Source organism: Petaurus breviceps, unplaced genomic scaffold, assembly GCF_028583685.1.
Source record: "Petaurus breviceps papuanus isolate PSGF00001 unplaced genomic scaffold, PetGlider_PUasm1.0 140, whole genome shotgun sequence".
Classification (NCBI taxonomy): domain Eukaryota; kingdom Metazoa; phylum Chordata; class Mammalia; order Diprotodontia; family Petauridae; genus Petaurus; species Petaurus breviceps.
In genome coordinates, this window is record NW_027185698.1 from 39,632,850 (window position 1) to 39,648,276 (window position 15,427).

The window sequence follows — 15,427 nt, forward strand, 5'->3', positions numbered from 1 at the left end:
AATAAGAACTTAATTTATTGTCTTGTTGATTGTTTAAGCATGAAGTGATGGAGAAAATGTTAATAATATGGATTAAAATTAGAAGCATGGCATGTATATGTCTTTTTCTGGAGACGTAGCTGTTAATGTGGTTTGTCCTTCATTGTCAAAGAGGACCATGACATCAGGAAGAGTTGGCCAACTGGAACTGAACAATTGGGCCCCAGTGGGGGCAACTTGAACCACTAATAGTTTGTGGTTTGTCCTTTGTTCTCAAAGAGGACCATAACATCAGGAAGATCATGTCATGATTTGCAAGTGAATTGATTTTAAGTGAGGGAGGGCTGTGAAAAGTCACCAGCTTCATTTTCTTCTGTGGAGCCATATGGGTCCAATGGCCAGATACAGATCAGGACAACTGGAGATGACCCAGCAGATCCAGTTGTTAAACATTTACCAATATACTCCTTGTGGTAATAATATCTGCAGTAACTACCTTTACATGAGTAATTGTGAGAATTGGATGGCATCATATATGTAAAATTCTTTGTAAGATTCAAGTACTATATAAATGCCAGTTATCATTCAACGCATTAGAGAGATAGGAAACAAGGTATGAGGTAAAGTCCAAGGGAAAGCATCTATGGATATCAAGTAAGCTACATGGAGAAATGAGCATTTGAATTGGGCTCTAAGGGAAGTGTGATATTCAAAAAGTTTTGAGAGAAATAGTTTCTGGGTAATTTAATCCTTTTATTAATAATGCCAACATGTTTATCAATAAAAGGATGGTCATTTGGCCATCTCTCTCTCTCTCTCTTTTTTTTTAAAGCAATTGGGATTAAGTAACTTGCCCAAGGTTACAAGGCCAGTTTTTTTGTGTGGCTGTTAAGTATCTGAGGCCTGAACAATCTTGCGCCACCTAGCCACCCCAAGGCCATCTCTCTCTTAAACCAAAAACAATCATAGGGGTGGACTCATGGCTTACATGCCCATTGGAAGAGGGACTGATTAGCAACTAATGAGAGAAAGAACATTACAATGAGGGGCTGGACCTGAACTTTGATTATATCATTTACTTCTTAAGTTACCTTGGACAATCTCTTCAAAGAATTTATCCCCACTCAAATCTGAGCAGAGCACAATGACTTCCCCACCTGGGTGGTGTCTGGATAAAGGAGAAGAGGTCTTGAAATGAGGATAAGAGAAAAAGAGAGAAATCTGAATTTCTCATATCATTGGTTATTAATAATCATTTCTCTCAGAAGCATAAGAACTCAACATATAGAGAAGACAGATGCCAGTCCAGACGTAGGGAATTGCATGAATCAAATCATGGAGGTGAGTGGGGACCTTGCTTGGAAGAGTCAGAGGAAAGAATGCAGACTGATTTGGCTAGAATATAACAATATAACAATATAAGGCCAGAAAGGAAGGGTGATATCAGATTATGTATGACTTGGAATAACAAAGGAATCAACTTTGGTCAACTAATTGGGAGTCAATGGTGTTTTTTGAGCAGAAGATTGGCATTATTAGTTCTATGTAGAAGTCATGTTATGTTCTGTATGATGAATGGCTTTAAACTCACAGAGAGACAGAGTAGAAGTAAGAAAATTGATAAGTGGACTTTTGGAACAGTTGAGTCAGGTTGTAATGAGAGCCTGTACTAGTATGGTAGCAAGAGGGAAGGATTTGGAGATGTTGTTGGGATAGCATTAGCTAGACATAGGGCAGAAAAGTGATGTGATTAGGTTTGTATATTATAGGAAGTTTAATCTATCAGTGTTTGTAGGATAGATTGGTTTGGAGCAAAAATTGGACTGTTTCAGATTACTCAGGTTTCCATGTCCAGCTAGAAAATTTCATGTCTGTACTGCATCAGCTATTTTAAATTCTCTCTTCCCCAGGTGATGTAGCAGCACAAGAAGTTTTTGTCATGATAGAAGGGTCATCAGTGCCCCCTTTTTCAGATCCCCATATGGCTCATTTTTGTTTGGGCATCCAATCCGGGAAACAAAAACAGTTCCCGGGAGAGAGATGGCGGCGGTGGTGGCGGCGGCAAATGACAGCAAGAATAATGTTGCCACTGGACTCCATTATCCTTCTTCACCAAATCAATATCGAAACAGTCCAAGTCTAGACACATAAATGTCAAACTATTTAACAAGAAGCAGTTAGTGCAGAAAAAAACACTTAAGTATCAATTGAGGGAGTCTGATGGGTCTTAAAGTAGCTTACTAGGATTTATGGAAGATAAAAACAGTTTAACTAAGCATGGACAACCAGGCCTGAGGCGGAGGGTGGAAAACAGCATGAGAGGAATATCTCAGCTTTTCATCTTACCTGTCATATTGTAGCATTGACTTGTTTTATCAAAGACAAGGACCTTTGCATCTCACTGGCTAATTCCTTTCTTAGAGGTTTGGATTTACTTTTTAAATTTTGTGATCTTGAGTGAGTGACTTCTCTTTGCTGATACTCAGTTTCCCTTTCTGTAAATCAGGAATGATAATAATGATTCACTTAGTACCATAAGGTTTACAAGGTATTTTCTTTTTATTTTTTTTAAGCAATTGGGGTTAAGTAACTTGCTGAAGGTTACACGGCCAGTTTTGTGTGTGTGTGTGTGAAGTATCTGAGGCCGGGATCAATCCCAGGTCTCCTGACTCTGGGGCTGGTGCTCTTACTCACTGCGCCACCTGGCCTCCCCTACATGGTATTTTCTGAGGTTGGGGTATACATGTAAGATTACTCCTATCAGGTGGTTGCGTGGGTGGGTGGAAGGTGGTGAGTCTGGGTAGGAACTCTTATTGTGGAAACTTTCTTCATAGATGAAGGTTGGTAGTGTCTCTCTACCACCAGTTCCTGGGGGCACTGAGTGATTAAGATTATGCAGCTAGTATACATCAGAGGCAAGCCCTGAACCCAAGTCTCTTTTTTTTAATTAGTAGAATCTTTTATTCATATTCCAATATAATTTTCCAGAAAAAAAACAACAAAAATTAAAAAAAAAATCTTCCCAATTACACAAAGGAAAGAGGTTCAGAAGTAAAAGGGGGAGGGGGCACCTGTCCATCCAACGTGCCCCCCCCCCCCCCCCCAGGTGTAGTTTTGGCAGCAACAAGTGGGTGGGGGAATGGCCCCCCAAAATGGTGAGGGAAATGGTGCAGAAGCCTTGGGGAAGAAGGGAGGACAGGTAGGGTCAGTACTGAGAGCGTCGAAGGTAGGAAGCCATTTCATAACACTTCTTGTTGATCATTCCCCCATGGATACCTTCTTTCCCCATCAGCAGGACTAGCGTCTTGGCTGTCATGGTGACAGTGAGGTTGAAGGTGGGAGCACCCCCAAGTGCTCTTCGTGCGAAGGTCCATGGTGTACTCTCCATCTAGCAGCAGTGAATCCCTGATCACTGAACATTTCTGGCCCCCAAGTGTCAGCCCATTTACGAATAAAGCTGAACGATTTTTGCCCACCAATACAGCTACTTCAGCTGGCGTGATATTGGAGAAGGTTTCCCGGGTACCGCGGCCCAGACCGAGGGCTAGTCCTTATAGCCGACTATGGCCGCGTCCTGACAGGTCCCGTCCGCCATAAGGTTGTCGATGTAGCGGTTCCAACCGGCCATAGCGCTGGCGGTCTGGCTCTGCTGCTACTGCGGGCAGGGGTGGCGGAGAGCTCGGAACACGCGCTGCTGTCCGGACTCGCAGCTCCGTTCTCTCTTGAACCCAAGTCTTTATGACAAAGCAAGAAAGCCTGCTTATTACCTCTGTATTGTTCTGTTTGTCATCTCCAACTTGTAGACAAGGAAACTGAACGTCAGAGAGCTTTAGTGATTAGCCTATAGTCACAGAGGTAGTTTAGGTTAGAGATGTAAGTTGAACCCACCTCTCCAGACTCCAGGATGATTGTTCTTTTGGCTACAACTCTGCCTCTTTCACGAAGCTATGAGGAGGGTCAAATGAGAGTACATATGGAAGTCCTTTGTTACTGTCAAGGCAGTAAGTATTAATACAGATGAGTAATGTTCATTAATAACACAATACTTGATTTTTCTTTCATTTCAAGCATCTATAATTTCATTAGTGTGTGTGTGTGTGTGTGTGTGTGTGTGTGTGTGTGTGTGTGTACCCCATCTACAACCCTTCTCTTACTTTACAGATGCTTTTCAGGCATTGCTATATCTGGGGAAACAATCACACAACCAACCTGGAGGAAGGGATTCTTCATAATTATTAGTGCCTAACTTCCTGACTAAATGTTGATGAAACTTGGTATTGTTTCCAATCTTTGGTCTCAAAGCTCAGTAAAAGCTCTGGCTGACATTTGAAACTCTCCATAATCTGACAATAACCTGCAACTCCACTCTTATGTCATCATTCTCCTTTCTTCCTACTCTGCTCCCGTCAGACTGGCCACCTAGGTGTTCCCTGGTCTCATCCTGCCTGTTTTTGCCTCCATGCATCTGTGCATGCCAGCTTGTGTTTCTAGGACACATGTCCTTCACATCAATGTCTACTGAAGGCTTTCTTCCATCCAGTCACAACTCAGGTACCACTTCCTCCATGAAGCCTTTCCTGATCCCACCAGTTAGAAGTGATATCTCCCTTCGCCCAATATTAAATAAGTAAACAAACAAATAAGCAAGCAAATGAATGAATAACCAAATAAATAAATAAGCAAGCAAACAAATACATGGATTCTAGAGACTGAGATGTGTCCCTCTTTTGCCCTTACTATGTGTTATATTACATTGTTTGCAGATTTATTATACTCCTCTTAGTAGATTGTAAGCCCTTACAGGAGAGGAACTATGGTGTTTTTCATCTTTGTGAACTTTTCTTCCCATTCTTGGAACAAGCATTAGTCAAACCCTAGTGAGACTATGGTATACCAAGACTTTGGGAATGGGAATTGAAAAACCCAATGTTATAATGATGATGACAGGGCCTTCTATTGCCTAGAACAATTAAATCACTCCCATGACTATCTAATGACTTACTATGAGCAAGTAACTTCAAAAATGGAGAGTGAATAGGATAACAGGATAATGGGCAAAAGTGACCCTGCTGCTTTCCTTTACAGATAAACTGAGACCCACAAAGGTGAAATAATTGACCCTAGATCACACAGCTAGTAAAAAGGTAGAATTGGGATTCAAATTCAAGTGTGATTGCTTCAAATCTAGGGCTCTTTATGATTATCAAGGTCAATATTGGGACAGCTAAGTGATCCAGTGGGTAAAGTGCCAAGCCCAGAGTCAAGAAGACTCATCTTCCCGAGTTCAAATCCAGCCTCTGACATTTACTAACCATGTGACCCTGGGCAAGTCACTTAACTCTATTTGCCTCCATTTCCTCATATATAAAATGAACTGGAGAAGGAAATGGCAAACCACTCTAGTTTCTCTGCCAAGGAAATCACAAATGGGGTCACAGAGAGTGGTACCCGACTGGAAAATGACTGAACAACAACAAAAATCTAGCAGAAGGCAACTCACTGTTTTCTGAGGCAGTCCACTGAAATTTAGAACTATGAGGAAGTGTTTCTTTATTTCAAGGACATATTGCCTCTTGGTAATTCTCCCCCTTCATTCTTCCCTCGGCTTTCCAAGGCCGAATAGGCTTTACTTATGGTAGAATCCTCTACAGGATTCCTGACAAGTGGTCACCCAGGTTTTGCTTGAATGAAATCTAGAGGGAATCTTGTTCCACCTAAGGACAGTTATTTTGGGAAGTATTTCCCTATATTAAGCAGAAATCTTCCTCCATGTAACTGCCACCAACCAAACTATTTAAATGTGGGATTTAATATTTCATCATATGAATTTTCTGATAGAACCATCCTGCTTGGGTCTCAATTTCTTTGTGTGTTAAATATTGGGGTGGCATTAGTTCATAGGATCGTGGAACCATAGATTGAGCTGGAATGTATCTTGGAGGTCATCTAGTCCAATACCCTCATTATACATGTGAAGAAATTGAACCTGGTTCAAATCCTGACTCTACCATTTCTACTTAGGGGGAGCTAGGTGACTGAGTCTATAGAGCAATGGGTCTGAAAAGTCAGGAAGACCTGAGTTCAAATCCAGCCTCAGATACTTATTCCTCTATGACCCTAGGCAAGTCACTTAACTTCTGTTTGCTTCAGTATCCTTAATTGTAAGATTGGGGTTAATAATGGCACCTACCTCCCTAGATTGTTCTGAGGACCAAATAAAATAATAACTTTAAAGCACTTAGCACAATGCCTGGCATATATAAATGTCATGTGCACTATATAAATGCTAACTATTATCATTAACCACCTTGAACAAAACATAACATCTTTGTATTTCATTTTCTTCAACTGTAAAATGAGAGGGTTGAAATAGATTGCCTCAAAGATCCTTTCTAGGTGTAAGTCTATGATTCTATGGTCTGATGAAGCCCACAGAATCTATATCACCCAGGTGGAAAGCACTGGAGCCAGGATAATATCTAAAACCCCTTCTCATCATGACATTCTGTGCTCTTTGTTCTCAGGGCCCTTTGGTATGGTATTGGAGCCAGCATGTCTGAAGACCTGAGTTCACATTCTGGCACTGGTATTTAGTAGCTGTGTGGTTGTGGGCAAAAACTGATCTTCTTTTGACCTCAGTTTTCTCATCTCTAGAACAGAGATAATGATATTTGCAACACCTTCTTTTGCTATGGGGATGAGTGCTTTATAAATCTTTAGAAATATGATTCCTTCTAAACATGTACTGCATAAAGGAAGGTCCACCTGTAGAGAAAATATTGATCACAGGAACAAACTAATTGAAGACACTTGAGATATTTTCAAATTTCAATCTAAGCCTGATTTCTCCTTAGGTTCATTTAAGTTAATTTACTGACCCCTGTTAAGCAACAGAACAATTAGAAGGGAATGGAATCATTACGAACGATTAAGGACCACCATTGATCCTCTGTAAACTGCAAATGGGCAGTTTATAGGCATTTGAGAAGGTTATAAATCACCCTAGACTGGAGTAAACTTGGTGATTTAAGGGCCCAGTGGGCAAATGTTATTGACAGTAGTAAACCGGAAATAGGTGAGTGGCCGGCTGCTGAAGGGAGTGAGAGGCCAAATGGTGTTTGCTGAAAAAGAGGATTTTTCTGGCACACCCAGTCCATTGGAATGTATAACCACTGGAGCGAACAGAGGCAATCTGTCTAAGATTAGGTCTGCCTTCATGATGAAAAGCCTCAGAAGATGATAAAATGGCCTTTGTAGGTCAGTCAAGAATTTTTTAAAGATTTTACTTACCTACATCAATATAAAAGGATATTGTTTTGAAGTATAATTACAGACCATACAATGCCAGCACTAGATGAACATTTAGCACACAACATATGGGATACTGGAACTGGAAGTAATCTTAGACTATAGAATATAGAATTTGGAAGGAAGTTTAGGACATATAAATATGGAATATGAGATCTGGTAGGGACCTAGGAAGAGAAGAACCTGAGAAGGTTTGTTTTTATAGTAATATTTGTAGATCATAGAACACAGAATTTCAGAGATGTAAAGAACATTGGAGGTCAGCTACTCAGTCTAATTCTTTCTTTTTTCCATTAAATTGTATTTATTTTTTATTATCTAGAATTTATTTCTCTTCTCTCCCATGTATTCCACTAACTAAAATTTAAAAAATAAAAACAAAGAAAAGGAAAAGGAAAACCTTTGTAATACTTATGATAGGTAAGGAAAAAATTCCTATATTGGATATATCCAAAAATGTTTGTCTCATTCAGGTTGAATTTTTCCTAGTTGATCCTCTGGAATCATGGATGGCCATTGCATTGATAATAATTCTTAAGTCTTCCCAAATTGTTTGTTAGAATATTCTTGTTTAGGGTGGCCAGGTGGTGCAGTGAGTAAGAGCACTGGCCTCAGAGTTGGGATAACCTGGGATTGAATCCGGGCTCAGATACTTAGTACCACACCCAGAAATAACTGGCTGTATAACCTTGAGCAAGTTACTTAACCCCAATTGCTTAAAAAAAAAAAAAGAATATTCTTGTTATTGTATAAATTGTTCCACTGGTTTTGCTCACTTCATTAGTTCATATAAGTCTTCTGAGGTTTATCTGAAACCAGCTCTTTCTTCATTTTCTACAGCACAGTAATATTCTATTATGTTCACCTACCATAACTTGTTTAGCCATTCTATTCTCCATTTGAAGAGTAAGCCCTTAGTTTCTAGTCCTTTGCCACACATAACACACAAAAGAACTGATACCATTTTTTTTTTAATGTGTAGGGTCTTTTCCTCTATGATCTCTTTGGAATATAGGCCTATTAATGGTATCACTGGGTTAAAGGGCATGCACAGTTTAAAGACTTTTTGTGCATAGTTCCAAATTGCTTTCCAGAATGGTAAGACCATTTCACAGCCATCCCAATAGCAATATATCAATGTGCCTATTTTCCTGCAGCCCATCTGACTTTTAAATTTTTCTTTCTTTTTCAATTTTGTCAATTTTATGGGTATTTGCTAGAGCTTCAAAATTCCTTTTATTTGTATTTCTCTTTTAGTGAAATGTAGCATTTTTCCGTATCTCCATAGATAGCCTGAGTTTCTTCTCTTGAGAAATGCCTATTCATATCCATTGATCAATGGTTCTTATTCTTATACATTTGAATAAATTCCTTAGATATCTTAGAAATGAGATGATTGTAAGAGAAATTTATTACTAAGATTTCCCCCCTCCCTCCAGCTAACTATTTTCCTTCTGACCTTAACTATATCAGCCAATCCCCTACTGAGGATTGAAACCTAAAGATGGGAATTCACTTGCTCAAGTGACAACATCAGCACCATCAAAATCAAGTAGGGATGTGAGAAGACCAGAGAAGACAGAGGGGGAGTGAGGATGGTTTAGTGGGGGCAAAACTGCTGCTTCAAGGCCACATGTGGCTCTCTAGGCCCCCAAGTGTGGTCCTTTGACTGGAGGTCACACTTGAGGACCTAGAGGGCCACACGTGGCCTCAAGGTCACATGTTCTCCCCCCTGGTTTGAATAGGCAGATAGGCAATGAGGGAAGAGCTCTAGCCACACTGATAACCCAGTTTTTGTCTCCATTCAAATGTCCAGTGGAGTATTTCTGTTTCTCTGACTGTCAGATTGTAGCCCATCATTATACTATCACTACCCTGCTCAGTCACTTTCAACTGGCTCCAAATCTGCCACCAAGCTGCCTCACTCAGTGCGCTCCTCCTAAGTCCATGGTGATCCTGCTCTCAACGTTGGTACAAGAGATTCCACTCTGACCCTTTGAACTTCTTTTTAGGCATTTCCTCACATCCCAGAGGCACTTTAGTTATATTTAGATACTGATGATATGTTCTCTCTCTTCTTTTCCTTTTCCCCACTCTGTCAGGGTTGTTTTGAAGAATCTAGTGAGACTCTGCATTATTTTTAATAATATTTATTTTTGTCCCAATTTTTAATATATTTTTTTAAAATTTCAGTTCCAAATGTCCTCTTTTCCCTCTCCTCATTCCCCTCTTCTTGAAATGGTAAGCATTTTGACATAGAATATACATGTTCAATCATGCAAAACACATTACCATATTAGTCACGTTGTGCAAGAAGACACAGATCCAAAGGAAGAAAAAAACCATGGAAAAAAATAGAGTGAATAATATTCTGCCTCAATCTGTATTTATCACTTCTTTTTTTGGAGGTGGATAGCATTTTTCATCATGAATGCTTTGGAATCATCTTGGATCATTGTATTGGTGAAAAGAGCTAAGTCATTTTTGAGACCATTATTAAAGGAGATTCTCTCCATTAGTCTCTCCTGGGCTTTGAAATGGTCTGCTATTTTACACAAAATTCATAGGATGTGACTGAGTTTCTTCAGTCAATCAAAATACACTTTATGTGTAGCATTATTTGACTTCATCTAATGACCTTCATTCTTTCCACATCAATCAAGGAGCCTTTTGCACCTCGTTAAAATACCTTTGATTCATTGATTGCTTCAACAAGGATATCTAGGTCTTGTTCACATCTACTTCATGCTTCTGATTGATTGATTTCTATAATTATTAAGATAGGAATCTAGGATAATTCTCATAGTACTCTTCTCAGAGGGACAATATGGTATAAAGGAATGAGAGAATATCTTGAAATTTAATGTTTAGGTCGAATCACTTATACTTAGAACATGTATGATCTTGGCCAAGTCACATCTCTTCCATAGCGTTAAAATCAACATAGTTGATATGTCTATTAAATAAAGATATTGTTAAGGAACAATTTGGTAAACCATAAAATATATTATTTTAAGAGCTATAAATGTGAGTTGTTATGTCTATCACAAAAAAGAAGACTGATTTTTAAAGTAACATTGATTTCACACATATAATAAAAAGAGATTGAAGAACCTAGAACTCAGAAAGTTAGACCTCAGAACCAAGAATATATAAACACAAAAATAATTTATGGTTTTTCTATTCATGGTTTCTAACAATTACAGGGCATTCAATTTCCTTCTTTGTGAAATGAGAGGATGGGACTAAATAATTCTAGGTTTTCAATTCAGTCAACAGTTACTGAGTAAGTAACACATATGAAACCCAAAACAATATGGACAAAGTGTTAGGCACTTGAGGATATAAAAAGATAACTGTGTACACAAAGAAAAGTCTCCCAAAGATGACACAAAGAAAAGTAACTAATGTTGGAGGGACTTTGTGAAAAACAGGCACATTGATAATTAGTAGAGTGGTTCTACTGAATTGGTTTGATCATTTGTAATGGAAATGCAAATTTAAAGATCTTCCCTGCCCCTAGGCTAAAGTGCACCTGGAGCCTGGGGTGGGAGGCTTGTTTTTCAGTAGATACTTTTTGATTGGGCAGTGAGTCAATAAGGTTGTTACGTTCTCTGAGCCAGGAGAAGGCTATATAAGTCCTGATGTGTAGCATTGTTTTGGAGCTCACTTTGAGAAGTATTCTGTGATTTGATCTGGATTCTGGGAAGCCGCCATTGTTGAGAGCCCTGCCTTGGCTTTGAAAAACCCAGATGTTGATTTGGTATGGATGTAATGGTTGGACAGTTTGGAAATCTGTCTACTTGATCTGTTTCTCTGTCTTGATAATTCTGTCTGTATATTCTGAAGTTCGGGATGCTGACCTTTTCCCCCTGAACTAGGTAAACGATACATATTTGACTGATTAAAGTAAGCTTGTTAACCCATTTTGAGTTGCTTTCCTTTAACAAAGCAGATCCAAGAACCTTGTTGGCAGCAAACTCTGGGGACGCTTGGGGTGCTTGCTGCTACACCATTCTAGAAATTATGCACTAAACTGTACTTACCTTTTGACCCAGAAATAACACTACTAAGATTATATTTCAAAGACATTAAAGAAGAGAATGTCTCATGTACAAAAAATACGTGTAGTAGTGGCAGTAGTATGATATTAATATTTCTGTAATGGTAAAGAATTGGAAACTAAAGGGTACCCCATCAATTGCCCAAAATCAATCAATGGACAAGTTATGGTACATGAATATAATGAAATACCCTTGTGCTATAAAAAAATGAACAAAAGGTAGTTTCAGAGAAATCCTAGAAGACTTCTATGAACTGATGCAAGGTGAAGTGAGCAGAACTATGGTATCAACATATACAATAGCAATAACATTTTAAAGACAAAAACTTTGAAAGACTAAAGGTCTCTAATAGTTTTGTGACCAACCACAATTCCAGAGGACTAGTGATGGAGCACCTCCTGACAAAGATCAACTCAAGATCCATGATGATACACACATTTTTGGACATACCCAATGCAGGAATGTGATTGCCTGACTATATATGTTTGTTAAAAACACTTTATTTTTCCTTTTTGTTTTTTTATGGGGATGAATGAAATATGAAGAATAAATGATTCAAACATAAAATACAAGTTAAAAAACAAAAAAGAGGACAACTATACAGGTAACTGGTCTGTCTTCTAATGGAGTACATAGTCTAGTAGGTGACATAGAACATGAACAGAAATAACTATATTACAAATTGGAATGTCAATAAGTGTCAGTGACTCGGAAGAAGATATTGATGACAAGCTAAACAAATTTGTAGATAACACAACGCTAGTAGGAAAAAGCTAATAAACTGGACGTTGGAGTCAGGGTCCAAAAAGACCTTGATAGGCTAGAACAATGGGACAAATCTAAAGGTATGAAATTTAAGAGGGATATGTTAAACCCTACACACATGGATGAAAGAAGTAAACTGCACACAAATATCAAGATGACAAGACCTTGGCAATCACCTAGTCCAGGAATTGGGAACCTGTGGGCTCCAGGTCATATATGGCCTCATAGGTCCTCAAGTGCAGTCCTTTGAACTCAAACTTCACAGAACAAATCCCCTTAATAAAAAGATTTGTTTTATAAAACTTAAACTCAATCAAAGGGCTGCAACCAAGGACCTAAAAGGCTACATATGGCCTTAAGGTCACAGGTTCCCCACCCTTGGACTAGTCCAACCCCCTGATTTTAGAAATGCAGAAACTGAGGTTAAAGTGAAGTGACTTGCCCAAGGTCACAAAGTAACTTTGGTAACAAATGAAAGTCAGGATTTGACCAGGTCCTCTCACTCTGAATCTAGTCAGTAGTCTTTCCACCAAGTAGTGCTTTCCAGTGAGGGAAATGGGATGAAAGTGTTCATGTGGGAAAGTAGTGAAGGTTTTAGCTGCCTTTAAGAACAACCATAGTCAGCAATATAATATGAAAGAGAGAGATAAGAGACTTGCTGTCATTTGTCCCAATCAGGCCACGTCTGGAGTGTTCAATTCTGTTTTGGGAGCCTCATTACAAAAAGGCCATTTTATTAACAGGAGTGTGTCCAGAGAAGATGACCTTTTTGATGAAGGGACTGAAAACCATAGCATAGAGGGGTTAATGGGGTTTTAGTCTGGAGAAGAGAAAACTTGGGTGGGAGGAGTAGAGGCAAGGGGCAGAAGAGATCATTATGATCATTATCTTTAAATATTTTACAGATTGTCATGTGAGAAAGAGTTTAGCTTTGTTCTGTTTGAACTCTGAGAAGAGGTATAGAAAGCCCAATTTTTACTTGATCCAAGGAAGAACTTTCCAGTATGGAGAACTGTCCCAAGGTAGAAAGTTAGAAAATAATGGATTTCCCTTTACCAGAATAAAAAACAGATAGAAGGATAGAAGGATAGATGGATAGATAGATAGATAGATAGATAGATAGATAGATAGATAGATAGATAGATAGATAGATAGATAGATGGATGGATGGATGGAGAGACAGATAGATGGATAGATAGACAATCAATAAATGGATAGATTGCTAAATAAATGAATTAATGGATGAATAAGTAAATGGGTTAACAAATGAATAAATAAATGGATGGATAAATAATTGAATGGAGACAAACATTTATATAGTGCTTTAATATTTACAAAGCACTTTACATATATTAACTAAATTGATTTTTACAATGACCTTGTGAAGCAGATGCTATTATAATTCCCATTTTACAGATGAGAAAACTAAGACAGAGAGCTTCAGTGACTTGCCTAAGGTCACATAACTAGTGTCCAAGAAAAGATTCAAACTCAGGTCTTCCTGATTCCAAGGATTGTGCACTATCCACTGGGACATCTAGCTGGGTGATCCCTTGTTGGAGAGGTGGAGAGGAGATTCCTGCTTCTCTCTAGAATTCTGTTTTCCACTCTCTCCAGCAAATGATCACCTAGATATGTGGTACATACTAAAGTTGAAATTCCATCTCCAGTCTCTCTGGTAAGAGATCATCTAGCTAGATGGCACAGTCCTTGGAATTAGGAAGATTTGAGTTAGCCTAAAAGAACTTCTGAGATTCCTTCTATCTGACATTCAGAGACATTCAAAGCACCAAGCCCAAGGGTTTGAGTTCAGGTTTATTTTCCAGATGTGACTGTTGACAATGACTTCAATTCTCTGAACCTCTGTAAAATGATCAGAATATTTACAATAACTGCCTCTTTAATGTGTTATGCTGAAAGCCTTTTGAACAATATTTAATAAATGTAAGTTTTGGGGTGGCCAGGTAGCACAGCGAGTAAAAGCACCGGCTCCAGTGTCAGGATGACCTGGAGATCAAATCCTGGGCTCAGACACTTGGCACCCACCCAGAAACATCTACCCGTGTAACCTTGAGCAAGTTACTTAACCTCAATTGCTTAGGGGTGCCAGGTGGCTCAGCGAGTAAGAGCGCTGGCTCCAGTGTTGGGATGACCTGGAGATCGAATCCCAGGCTCAGACACTCAGCACCACACCCAGAAATAACTGGCCGTGTAACCTTGAGCAAGTTACTTAACCCAGATTGCTTAAAAAAAATAAAATAAATGTAAGTTTTAATTCCTAATAATAATGAATCTTTTTGTTTGTTTCAATAAAGGTATTTTTTGGTTTCAGGATTGGAAGGTAAAAAATTCCTTGTGGTTCCTCTCAAGGCAAATCGTCTTGGTGTGACACTCACCCCCATTTAAAACAACCAGTTCTCATCCTGCCACTTTCTATGCCCCTTGACAATTTCCTCCCCTGTTGTCAGCATCTGCAGGGGAGACAATCCATCTCTATCACTCTATCACTAGATCTCTCAGCCTTCAGCTCTCTCTTTTAGCTATTATTTTAGATCTATTGTTTTCCATTTAAGTTTGGTGTCTGTGTGGGCAAAACTTGAGGATGAATCACTGAACTGTCCAACAGCCCTTTTTGCCAGGTTCAAGATGGCCTGGGAGCTGACAGCCCAAAAGGAAGGAATTTGGTCTGTGGTCCAGATGTGCTGTTATTCTGACCACAGACTCTGGGCCCTGAGGCCACGGAGTGGGAAGATACACAGGCTAGGAATGTGCACCTCTTCCATTGTTCCCTCTTGGACCTTCTTAGTGGATTTCTTGAGAGCTGTCAGGAGGTTTTCACACACCTCATTGAAACCTTGGGAACAAGGTATCCTTTCAGGATCCTAGCCAAGTGAGAGTGACCTGGTGAAGGATAGAAATGGGGTGGCGGTGTGGGTGGAAAGGATAAAATTATGGAAAGGAGTCCCTGAACCGCTGCCCATTTTGAACTTGATCTCTTTGGAACTCCTCAAATGTCAGAAAGTTTGATTTCTTTTTATCTGTTTCTTGGTCAGGGTTGGGAATGCAAACAAGATTCAGTTGAAACCAGAAGCATATGGGCATAATACAGGTATACCTTGGAGATATTGCAGGTTCAGTTCCAGACCATTGCAATCAAGCAAATATAGCAATGAAATGAGTCACATTAATTTTTTGACTTCCCAGTATATATATAAAAGTCATGTTTAGGAGCAGCTAGGTGATGCAGTGAATAGAGCACCAGCCCTGGAGTCAGGAGGACCTGAGTTCAATTCTGGATTCAGACACTTAAC

The 15,427-nt window shown here is 39.2% G+C and overlaps 1 pseudogene; it reads right to left on the reverse strand.

The window, feature by feature from the left end:
• Positions 1-2,916: 2,916 nt before the first annotated feature.
• LOC138150692 (profilin-1 pseudogene) lies at positions 2,917-3,892 on the reverse strand (annotated as a pseudogene).
• Positions 3,893-15,427: the final 11,535 nt, after the last annotated feature.